At 37.4% G+C, this 12,167-nt stretch overlaps 1 protein-coding gene across 1 annotated transcript in view; it reads left to right on the top strand.

Moving 5' to 3' along the window:
• RTTN (rotatin) overlaps nt 1-12,167 on the top strand; it is a 102,657-nt gene that overhangs the window by 51,156 nt on the left and 39,334 nt on the right. The gene's annotated exons all lie outside the window — the stretch shown is intronic.

Raw genomic sequence — 12,167 nt, 5'->3', positions numbered from 1 at the left:
AACTATGGCCCTTTTACAATCTGTGAACTTCAACTCCCAGAATTCCTGAGCCACATGGATGGATCTAGACATGAAGTATATCAATGTGGATGAGATAATGCTGCTTAAGTATTGTTTTCTTGTAATTGGGGATAATTTATGAAACAAAATGAAATACAGCTTTTTAAAGCTGCCTTTGGAATGCCTGATACTGTTCTGCCCCAGCTACGGGTCCCAAGAAGTGTAGCACACACACATAGCTCCAAAAACTCCGTTTAATACAAACAGACCCCTTTCAAAATGCAGGCTTTAACCAAAATGTCCTTATCAGCCTGCTATGAATTACAGAGATTAAACAAAGTCCGACAAGGGTTGGCAATCAGCCCAGAAATCAAGTTGTAACAAAAAACTCACTCTCAAAATGCTCTGCATTTTGACCAAACGTTTCCAGCAACATTTGCTATCTGTGTGTGAACTTAAATAGGCTAAGGGAGTGGCCAATTAACCCCAAGCCTTACTCTCGAGGAGACCTCCTGAGTAGCCACTCCTGCCTTTTGGCAGCCTTGCATGTTCGAGCATTGAGAAGAGGCTCCTCCACTTCACTCGCTTCACTTGAAGGAGCCTCTGGAGGTTCTGAAGGCCCTGGCTGAGTCTCTGCCTCTGGCACCACATCCTCTTCAGCCTCCTCGCTGTCCGACTCGAGCGCCGGCTGCACAGGCTGCTGGCGCAACACCACACCAGCCGCCTTGTCGTGGGGATCAGCCACAGTCCGCGCCGGCCGCTGGTGGACTACAACAGATACTGTTGATATAATATGATGGTATCATATTGTCCCTGTCTCTGTTCTCCTCAAAGTTGGACTTAGAAAAGGGGAAGTACCAATAAGCAGATATTCTTTTTTTCAATGATTTTATTAGAGATTATATTATATAGGTAAAATTTATACAACTATACAATTAACAAAATAGATACATTAAAGAAAAATAAATAAAAAAAAGGTGCAGAAGAGAATTAACAGAAGAAAAAGGTAAAAATAAAAAATCCTCCCCTTCATCCCCAGCAAGTATAATCAACATTAAAAACTTACCACTATCTCTTAAAATCAAACATCTTTTCATTCCATAACTTTCCCCAGTATCTATAAACCCATCTTTAAACCTCATCCCTCACTATTTATCCAGCAGGGGGTATTAGAAATGACAACATAAGTATCATAAATTATCTGTTGCACCCAGATTGACACTATCCTTTCTCTTTAAATAAATCCCATCTTTCTTGAAATAATAAAAATTCAATCCCACTCAAAAATAATTAAACATTACATGAAATAGCCATCATAATCCAGTCCTAATCAAGAAGCTATTCAACATTCCCCAAAATAATCTTTTAACCTTAGTCAAATAAATTAATCTTATATACTTTCTGTGGACAGTCTTTTAAAATCCTCAAAGAATCCTCATACATTCCTCCTCTCTGAGTTCTTTTCTTCATTTTTATCAAACCCTCTTTGTACTTCCAATGTAGCAACCCCAGAAAACCCCTCTTGTAAATTCAGTATAAGGGAATACTCCAAATCACTCATCTGGTTTATTATTTGTTTCTTTTTCAGTTTTGAATAATCATTTTTCAATCCATTGTTTCCATCTCTTACAAACTGTGTTTTTTAATTCCATTTATAAATCAATTTCAGTTTTATTCAGTGGAGCTTAATCCTCTGCGCTGCTAATTAAGAGTTAAAAAGTTAAAAAGGTCAAAAACTTCATGTTACCATGAGTGAAATGGCATTTCTTTTAAAGTAAACTTCTGGTGCCCTCTAATGTCTAATCTTCAAAGTTTTTTGAATCAGTAAAGATTATAAACAGAATATTTTCCCCCAAGTGAGAGAATCCTTTCAATCAACATCCAAATCTTAAATCTATCTCTGCCCCTAATCTGTTTGAAACTTTCCAAAGCCAAGGATAATCATCCTCTTGCTGTATATTCCAGAAAATACAGATCTTTTTACTTGTAGTTAAACTGCTTTTTTAAAGGATTGAAGGACACTCACCCAGGGATTTTCATAAAATCCCTGGGTGAGGGAGGAAGAACCTTCAGAGAATCCCTGGGTGAGGGAGGAAGAACCTTCAGAGGAAGAACCTCTGAAGGTTCTTAATCTTTAAAGTAAGGCAAAGAATAAAAAATGGATAAAATTCAAAGTGATTGAGAGACAAGCCAGTTGAATTTAAAGCCCATATAGGCAATATTAGTGGCTGTAAACACAATGTAATGTTGTGACTCCCAGCTGATAGCAGGCCTACTGCAAAAACACAGTTCCTGCCATCTGCTTACAAAAACAGCAGCTACATGGAGCACATATGGGCGATCAGATTACCTCTCTTTAACTCCAGAGAGATTTCAGATGCCCTGTTCCTGCAATTGGGCATTTTGTTTACCACTCACTGGAAGTTTAAGCCTGCATTTTTCAGTCCTTTAAAAATCACTAATATTCTTACTTCCCTCCCTGCTGAAACTCTATAAACAGACTAGAATTGCCTTTGTTGGCAGTGGGAGACTGTCTTTTTGGTTTAATAATAAAAGTTATAGGGCCAGAAAACCTTTTTTCACAGTTAAAGGAACAAAAGAATCTCTATGACAGCAAGACTCACTACTCGGACTGATGTTTGGTTCTGTTACCCTCAAAGGTAGTGGCATCAAAGAGAGACATGTGAAAGCAGGCATTGACAGAAACGTGATGTTATTCAAACAGTTGTTTGCAAAATTATTTTTAAAAAAACTTAATATAGCTACTTGAAGGACATGGAGATGAAAATGGAATTCCTGCTTTGGGGAACAGTGCCAACCCAGATTAGTAATAGACAGTTTGGCAAGCTGCCTATTTGAGGCTCGTCAGTGTGAAGCTGTTATCTTAATGCTTTTTAGTATGCTTGTGATTAACTTTTTAAATATATCATGGATGTTTAAGAACTCTCTTTCAATAGTAAATCTGTCCTCTTAAAATAAATCTTATTGGATTGGACCCAGCGAGTATTGAGGGCGGTGGTCGTGAGAGAAAGTAGCAGTAATTAGCATATGTCAGTGGAAATGCTAGTTGAAAAATTCACAAAAGGTGTAATAGGTTTTCTAGCCGTTCTTCCTTTCTCTTCAGCAAAATTGAAGCAGTATTTTGTTTTGTTTTTCCAAATTCATTGCACTAGTATGAAACGTAAAATAATAGTATGACACATAGCTTTTTTCTTTACACACACACACACACACACACACACACACACACACACACACACACCATGTTTCCCCGAAAATAAGACTCTATTTTATATATTTTTTGCCACCAAAAAAGGCACTAGGTCTTATTTTTTGGGGTGGGGTGGGGGTGGGATGTTGTTCAGTGACTCACCTCACTTGCGCGCGTCGCCCCTGGCCGCCTTTTCACTGTCAGAGGCCTTCAGGAACTTCTGCGGTCGGCAAGGCTTTCCTGAAGGCCTCTGCAGCCAATATCAGAACTGTGGATCAATCCAGAGCTCTGTTATTGGCTGCAGAGGCCTTCAGGAAAGCCTTGCTAACTGTGCCAGTTGCAGAAGAAATGGGCTGGCAAGGCAGGTGTTGGGGTGTGCGAGGCCTGCAACTGTCCGAAGGTAAGTAGTAGAGCAGCTGCATGCCCCCATCCCCACCCTACCTTAATTTTTACCCATGCACCCTGGAGTGGACGGGGTCTTAATTAGGACTTATTTTGGGGATAGGGCTTATATTGGGCATACGTGTAAAAATCACTTTCGGGATAGGTCATTTTTTGGGGAAACGGTAGAGAGGGAGGGAGAGAGAATGTACATGTACTGTATATATGTATGCATATATTTTTAGAGAACTACCTATTGCATCAGCAGACTGTCTGTATCCAACAGAGTCGAAATAGATTGGGTTAGTAATTAGTTCAAGTTTCTTGAGCCACTGGTGGAAGAATAGAAATCAGCATCAAAAGGAGAAGTACACATCAGAATTGGCAGAGCCACTGCTTTTCTTTGAATTGTTAATGTGGTCCCTCGTTTCACTGAAAATGAAGATGGAGATCTTTAAGGCACTGTCCTGCTGGTCTTGCTCAAATCTTACAGATTTGAGACATGGGCATGGTTAAATGCAGGCCTGAACAAGCTTGATGGTTTCCTAATGTGACACCAACAACATCCTCTGGAATTTCCCTCCACAACTGTCTGAAGGTACTGTAACAATGAGATTCAGTAAATAACCTTCCAGAGAGGTTGAAATACAAACATAAAGATTAAGATGGTTTGGACATGACTGCAGAATGGAAGAACATCACCTTCACAGACCATTGTGGAAAAAGTAATCCACACAGGAGAAGTTTCAGTGAACAGCACCAACAAAAATATGGCCAAAGCAAATTGAAGAAGGACTGGAAAAAACCTAAGACTCAACTTAAATGTTACAAAATAAGCCACCCACAATTGGAAAACATACAAAACCAATGTAACAATGTAACAGCAACATATTGACTCTGAGGTTAACATTGTCCAGATGCTTACTAAAGAAATGAAAATCAAACCTAAAATTTGTGATGGCTATTTACAATTTAAGGGATATATTGATAGTCTAGACTTTATGACTGATAGCATAAGAATGAATTTGGCAACAGTCTTTAGAACAGATTTCCATTTATTGAATGAAAGATGTCAGTGTTGTCTGCCAGTTCTATATTGGGATTAACACAATTTTAGAGGCCACTGAGAAGGTGGTGTAAAGATTAATATAATTTTAGGTGCTACTGCAGTGCTAGTGTAAAGAGCCGCATTGGCGCAGTGGTTAGAATCAGAGCTGTGGAGTCGGGAGATAAATGTTCCGACTCCGACTCCGACTCCTCAGTTTTTTGTACTTCCGACTCCGACTCCGACTCCGACTCCCCGACTCCGACTCCGACTCCTCTGTATTAATATGCGAATGTATTTTATACATTCCTTGAAGGAAAGAAAGGCAACATACATGTCATTACCACAGGACTACTGGCTGGGAAGCCAACAGTCTACTGTATTGAACAGTTTAAGCAAAAGACAAACACAATGAAAACAACAAAGTTTTATTAATTTTTTTTTATTAATTTAATTAATCAAGTTGCTGGATAGTAGCAGCAGGCATAAACATCAGGAACAGGAACTTTACCAGTTCAAAAATACAAACCACATTATTTGGTTGTTTTAGAACAAAAACAAAGCTTATCTATATGAACCAAAAACAAAATCTGTAAAACCTAGAAATGGTTTATATTAATCTTGAAATGTAGTTATAGGCTTAGCAAATGCAAATCAATTCAATGTAGAGTTCTAAGGAAGAGAATTGCCTCTGCCAGATCCTCTTTCATAGAGGCTCTTAAGTCAGACTTTATTATTTTTAGGGCTGAAAATAATCTTTCGACACTGACTTGGGTGGGTGGCATTGCAGTAACTATTCTGGCCACATCACTAACGATCTCTGGATAAACAAGGATGGCTTCTTCAACAGTAAGTTTTGATGAGCGATCATACTTTTCAACTTCTTTTAGTGCTTTATAAAACTCCTGTTGGAATTTTTTTATTTGGACATTTACTGGTTCTGTAACGCTTATGCGACGTCGCTTTCCTTTAGCAACTTCCATTTTGTCTAAGAAGGAATCAAAGTCTAATTCTTCGTTTGAAGAAGATGATTCTGAGTTACCACTATTGCTTAAAAGAACTCCATCCTCCTGTGGAGGTATTTCAGGTCGTAATCCCTTCATGCGAACTGCTACATCATAGAGGGCCTTTTTCCCAGTAGCAATCTGTTTACTGTTCAATAAAAGTCGGCTCATTGGGTCGACATAAATAGCCGCTAACAAGATTTCATTTTCCAGCAAAAGACACTCTCTTTTCATCATTGAAGATGCAATGCCCTCAGCTATTAACCCTCCATTTTTGTTCAGGCGATATAACAGGCTCTTCCATTCCAAGAGGAATTTACCCGGGGTTAGATCATCACATTGCAACCTCTTGGTGACAGTGAAGGGGTGAGAAAGAAGGTTCTCCAGCTCTTTTGTTTGTGTCCACTGGCTTGCAGTTAATGCAAGATTTTCATTGTCCATTTCTTCTATGAAGTCTTTAAGTTCAAGCAAACGCTTCACCATTAAATAAGTGCTTCCCCAGCGAGTTGTTTGATCCAAAATGGCTCCTTTTCCTGCACGTCTTTTCAAAATTGCATCTGTTTTTGGGGCCCTGGCTGCAACAGTTACTTGCCGTAATTTGCCAATTAATGTAGCTGCATGGCGATCTTTTAATCCATCTCTTATGGCAAGTTGCAGTGTATGAACAGCACATCGCATATGATGAATAGTAGCAAGCTTCAATGCTTCTTCAACAAAGTTGTCTAAAAAAATGTCAACATTCTCTTCAGTTTCTAAACTTTCTCTAATACTTGCAGAGCTGTCTTCCTCTAAGTCTAATATCTGTTTGATACCTTCTTCATCTGCCTTCATCTTCTCAATTGTGCTCAACATGTTAGAAGCGTTATCTGTCACAACACATAAAATCTGTTCCTTTTTAATTTCAAAATCTTCTAGAACACCCTCCACTAACTTCTGAAGGTAATCACTGGTGTGATGTGCCTGAGTGTCCTTTACTCCGAGGGTCCGTGTTATTGTTTTGTTATTTTCATCCACAAATCTAACATTAATAGCGAAATAATTGACTCTGTGACGTGTGCATGCATCCATTTTAAGGAAGACAAAACGTCCTTTCATAACTTTCTGTAGTTCTTCCTTTTTACATTTGGCCTCCTCAATTATAAGTTTCCTTATACTTTCTCTTTCCAGAGAAACACCAAGTTTTTTTGCCATTTCTCCATTTAGGCCTAAAAAGGCTGTCTGTGAAAAGAAGGATAGTGGTACACTATTCTTTACTACCATTTCAATAATGTGGTGTTTGAATTTTTCTGGTGTCATCCTTATGGTAACTTTGTCAGATATAAAGAATTTTCTTATTTGTGATTGTTCTCCAGTAGATTTCTGAACGTTTTTTGTCACAGAAGTAGATGCAATGTTTTCATTGCTATCTTTCTCATTCACGGCTTCTAACACTTTGGGATGAAAACGCTGTAAGTGTCTTTTCAAATTTGATGCTCTTGTAGGTGCATTTTTATCAGGCCCACTGAAACTGCTAATTTTTGCATCACATTGTTTTTCACCATCATCATCTTTTCTAATACATTGGCACACGTAATGTTTTCCATCACTTGATAATGCAAAGTGCTCATAAACAGTAGACTTTGTTGTGTTTGTTGTTAGCAGTCTTTTTGCCATTGTTTAGGATGCCTCTTTCCCTAAAATATAAAATATGTTATACTAACTGGCATATAATTAGATTTTTAATATCAACATACACAGTCTTGTAAGTTGTACGTACATGGCTTTATACAAACAAATAAGCTATATATCCCAGCACTAAACCTAGACATGATTTGTCCTATACAATATAAACACTTACAGTTGAATCCAAGAAGCTGTTCCACCAAGTTCTTCTAAGCCAGTGGTTCTCAACCTTCCTAATGCCGCGACCCTTTAATACAGTTCCTCATGTTGTGGTGACCCCCAACCAGGGGTGGGTTCTAAATTTTTTTACTACCGGTTCTGTGGGCGTGGCTTATTTTGTGGGCATGGCTTGGAGGTTATGTGACTGGGTGGGTGTGGCTAGCTGGTCATGTGACCGGGTGGCCATGGCTATGTGTATAGAGGGCTGAAAAAAGTCATTTCTGACAGGTCCTCGCACTTTTGACTGGTCCTCACACTTATGACCATCCTCACATTTATGCCCGTGCAGCATTTTTAACAACCATGTCACTCATTTCACAACTGCTTCTCTTCACCATGGTGACAAGATAGGGCAAAAACGTAAAATGTGAGGACAGTCGTAAGTTCGAGGACTGGTCAAAAGGGAGAGGACCAGTCAGAAATAACTTTTTCAGCCCTCTGAGTAGTCCATATACATAAAAGGATACAGCAATAGAGAGGGATGAAGGAAGGGAAGGGAAATTAGAGTAGGAGTGAGGGTAAGAGAGGGAGGAAGAGAGGAGGAGAAGGAGAAAGGAAGAGGAAGTAGGGAGGAGAAGAAGAGGGTGAGGAAGAGAAAGTAAGAAGGAAAGAAAAGAGAGAGGTGGTAGGTTTGAGGAGAAAGATTGCTGTACAATAAAAAAGATGAAAGGGAAGAAAGCCAACCCCAAACAAATATAAAGATATTAAGATAAAGAATGAATTGTTAAACTTTAAAGAATAAAAGAGAACAAATATGAATAAATAACAATAATTAGAAACACACATACAAACATACAATGTATTTTCTTTGAACAGAGTATTTGGCCGGTTCATAAATTTAAACAGTGTTTAGTCATTTCAATTAAATTTACAATTTCTATATTTCCTTTTTGCCATATTTATTCCTCATCTATTTTTGTAAAAAACCAATATTACCCTTCATCCTCATCTCTAATCTTAATCAAATTCAATTTTTCCCTTCTATTCTATATTATACCCCTTCCCATTGTCATCTATTTTTATATCCATCCTCACATTGGTTAATTATGTAATATTACAGTTGTTTAATATGAATTCAACATTTTAATATAAATCAATTAGTTATATAACTACCTTTTTTGTATATTAATCAATATGAACATGAATATTCCAATTATTTCCATGCAATCCAATTTCTTACAAATCAATTAATTATATTTACCAATAATAATAAACCAAATAATTTCCCCCATATATTCCTCCAAACCACAACTTAACCATTTCTGCTTTCAACACAATATACAATTAATAGTATCTCAATTATTACAATTCCCTAGTTAAATAGAGCTTTTTTTCTTTTGTGTTTTAAAATCTCCTTTTTTCCCTAAATTTCCCGTTGTTTGCACCTACCTTTTTTGGTGAGGAAAAAGAAAAGAAATCTGCCTGCCTAATTTTCTAACATGCAAAACCAACAGCCTGCTTTACTTTCTCTTTCGTTTTTCAGTATAGCTAGGGGGGGAAAAATCTGCAGTCTTTCCAAGCAAGCAAAAGAGCACTGAGCAAAACAGGTAGTTGGGCAGAAGCTGCTGCCTTCTCCTTTTTGTGTGCTGATCTGCTGCTGAAGATAGGGCAGTGGGAGGATCCAGGAAGGGGCATTTATTATAAAACATGATTTCCCTAGTAGAATCCCATAGTCATGTTTAAAGTTTAAGCTAACAATCAGAGTTTACAAGTTTTTATAGCCTTAGCTGAATGACAGCAGTTTTTCCAATGGTTTACAGCTTCAGTCTTGAACTATTGACCCTCCATTCCCTTCACTTATGCAAGTGTCTCTAGTCCTGCAAAAAACATATTTACTTAATCCCTTATCAGTGAGAGGCTAGGTTACCCATGGGCGCTGCGTTCCCTGTAACAGCAGAACACAACACTATGGAAAGTATAAGTATTGCCACTCCTAATTGTGCGTTGCGTGCCTTATAGTGAAGCACATGAAAAGCATGCTTCTTCACGGTCACTTAACGTGTTCATTTTGCGGTTACGTGAGGCACTGCATGCATTGGTCTTTATTCTTACAGTAGAGAAGTCATTAATTATAACTTTTTGTGAATTGGGACATTTAAACTTGCTTTTTTTAAAATTCCAATCTAAATTTAGTAGGAGTCGGAGTCGGAGTCGGTGCATTGTTTGCCGACTCCGACTCCGACTCCAGGTACCCAAAATTTCCTCCGACTCCGACTCCTCGACTCCGACTCCGACTCCGACTCCACAGCACTGGTTAGAATGCAGTACTGCAGGTTACTTTTGCTGACTGCCGGCTGCCAGCAGTTCGGTACTTTGATTCTTACTGTCTCAAGATTGATTCAGCCTTCCATCCTTCCGAGGTGGGTAAAATGAGGAGCCAGATTGTTGGGGCAATATGCTTACTCCACAAACAGCTTAGAAAGGACTGTAAAGCACTGTGAAGCTGTATATAAGTTTAACTGCTATTGCTATTGCTATTGCTAAAGATACTATTGCCACTTAAAACAGATGCAACTCTGACAACCTATATTAAACATATTAAAGTTACAACTGAAATCACATAGGATTTTCTCAAATGAGGGTAAGAGAACTGAAAAATGAGCCCCAGTCATATTTTTATCAATTCATTTCTTTTAAAAGATAAAAAAAATAAAATAAAATCGGATGTTATTTGACTATCCTGAAGCAACCAACCTGAGGTTCCCCCCCAGATTTCTAATATCTGACTCATTTTTAAGCTGGTTGTAATGTAAGACACTTTATAGAATTCTATGATGCTGTAATCATTTCATTTTGTACTAATACATTTTACAGCACTATGTTCACCTGCCAACATACACAGTCAATCCCAAATTTGCTGAAGTCTTCAATTGCAATTAAGTAGCATTCACCTAGCAATTACATTTGCTATTTCAAATGGAAAATAACCATTAATGTACTATTCACCTGGGAAGATGTTGGTAGAATTTCTGAGTTTTAAAATAAATGATATCGATCCAGTAGTGTAAGATGATTTTGCAAGAAGCCAATTAGTTAAGCATGTTTTTTGACTGAATCTGACACTAAACAATTTGTCTCAAAGTATCACTTTTCAAAGGATGCACCAAATTCTGTAAAAGTCACAGTTGCAACTTTTCAAATAGGGAGTCAATTGTTTTTATCCCACATCATTCAGAACTACATATAATCCAATTTTTCAATCATGAAATGAATGTCCCCATTTCACAGCTTCTCTGAATCATGTAAGGAGCCCACAGTGGAAGAATATATGGTGGTTTGGGGAGGGCAGGACACATACTACATGCAAGTAATCCATGATTGAGAATTGGCTTAAGGTTTTAATGCAATGATTATTTAAATGATATAGCTTATTTTAATGTTTGAAACACTAGAAAGAACATCTGTGTGGTGAACACTGCAAAAATAAAATATTATTATAAAGAGCAGACTGAGTAGAGCATAAGATTCATTGCATTATTATAAGAACAATTAATTTACAAGGGTGATTATTTGGTGGGTTAGTATTTTCTTCTCTTATAAACAATATTTTTGAAGTCAGTAATCACCACATTTAGTTCCAATTCAGTGGATCACAAATGTTATATAGTTTCAAGGTGCTTGGTATCATTTCACACACATGATTATGACTCCAGTGGTTTTAATATACCTTTGAGACTGTAAACTACTAGGCATAAAAATCTAAAATTGGACTCAGTTGAGTCAAGTATTTTAAAAAATTGACCCAGTGTGATGATCATTCCTAGCATCTGCAAAGCTGTCATGCTTGATTTGGTCAGTACATCTTGCTTGGATAGTCTGCGCTTGAATTCTCATTTTCTGTGGTAGAATTAAAGCATGCCCAGATAATTAAGCAAATTCTTTCCTTGAGGCTCATTTGAAAGAAAAAGTAGTGGCAAGTATTTTGTATTAGTAAAGATTGGGAGGGGGTGGGGAAAGGACTTTCATAAATATGTGTTTATAAATTCCTTTTTTTTCCAACATCTTGAAAAGTATTAATAATCAATTGTGGCCACTGAATTCACCAATCCTTTTTGGGGGTAAGGTCTGTTAAAATTAAGTTATAAATATTTTGTGAAGAAAAATAAAGTGTGTAGGGAAGAATAGGGTAAGTGTGTAGGGAAGAACCAAAAATAGTGTTTAACTTATTAATTAAATCCTCCATATTATAACAGATTTTAAAGTTTGTTTGAATTCTGCAATTATAATTGTACCACAAATAAGAGCTTGGAAGTCAGTTTTCAAAAAAATGAAGATCCAGAAGGAGATTTTTTCTCCCCAATAAGCTATAAATTGCAGTTTACCTGCATTTTCATAGATTTACAATTTACAGATTCCTGCTGATATTTGCTGTGAGAAGAAAAATGTGAGAGTTGCCTAATTTGACATAAGATTATTAACAATCAGAGGCACAGTTTTCTAATTAAGAAGTACAGTTACAAAGTACAGGTAGACTTTACTTAACAACTGTTAAGCAACTGTTTAGCTACCATTCAAAGTTACAGTGGCACTGAAAAAGTAACTTTACAACCAATCCTCACATTTACAACTGTCATAATCTCCCACAATCACATAATTCCTATTTGCATGTTTCACAACTGGCCTCTGACAAACAGAGTCAATGGAG

The sequence above is a fragment of the Pituophis catenifer genome, unplaced genomic scaffold (genome assembly GCF_029215685.1).
Source record: "Pituophis catenifer annectens isolate HBS135680 unplaced genomic scaffold, rPitCat1.0.hap2 SCAF_3, whole genome shotgun sequence".
Lineage (NCBI taxonomy): Eukaryota > Metazoa > Chordata > Lepidosauria > Squamata > Colubridae > Pituophis > Pituophis catenifer.
The sequence above is the reverse complement of the archived record's forward strand: the minus strand, read 5'-3'. Positions and strand labels throughout refer to the sequence as shown.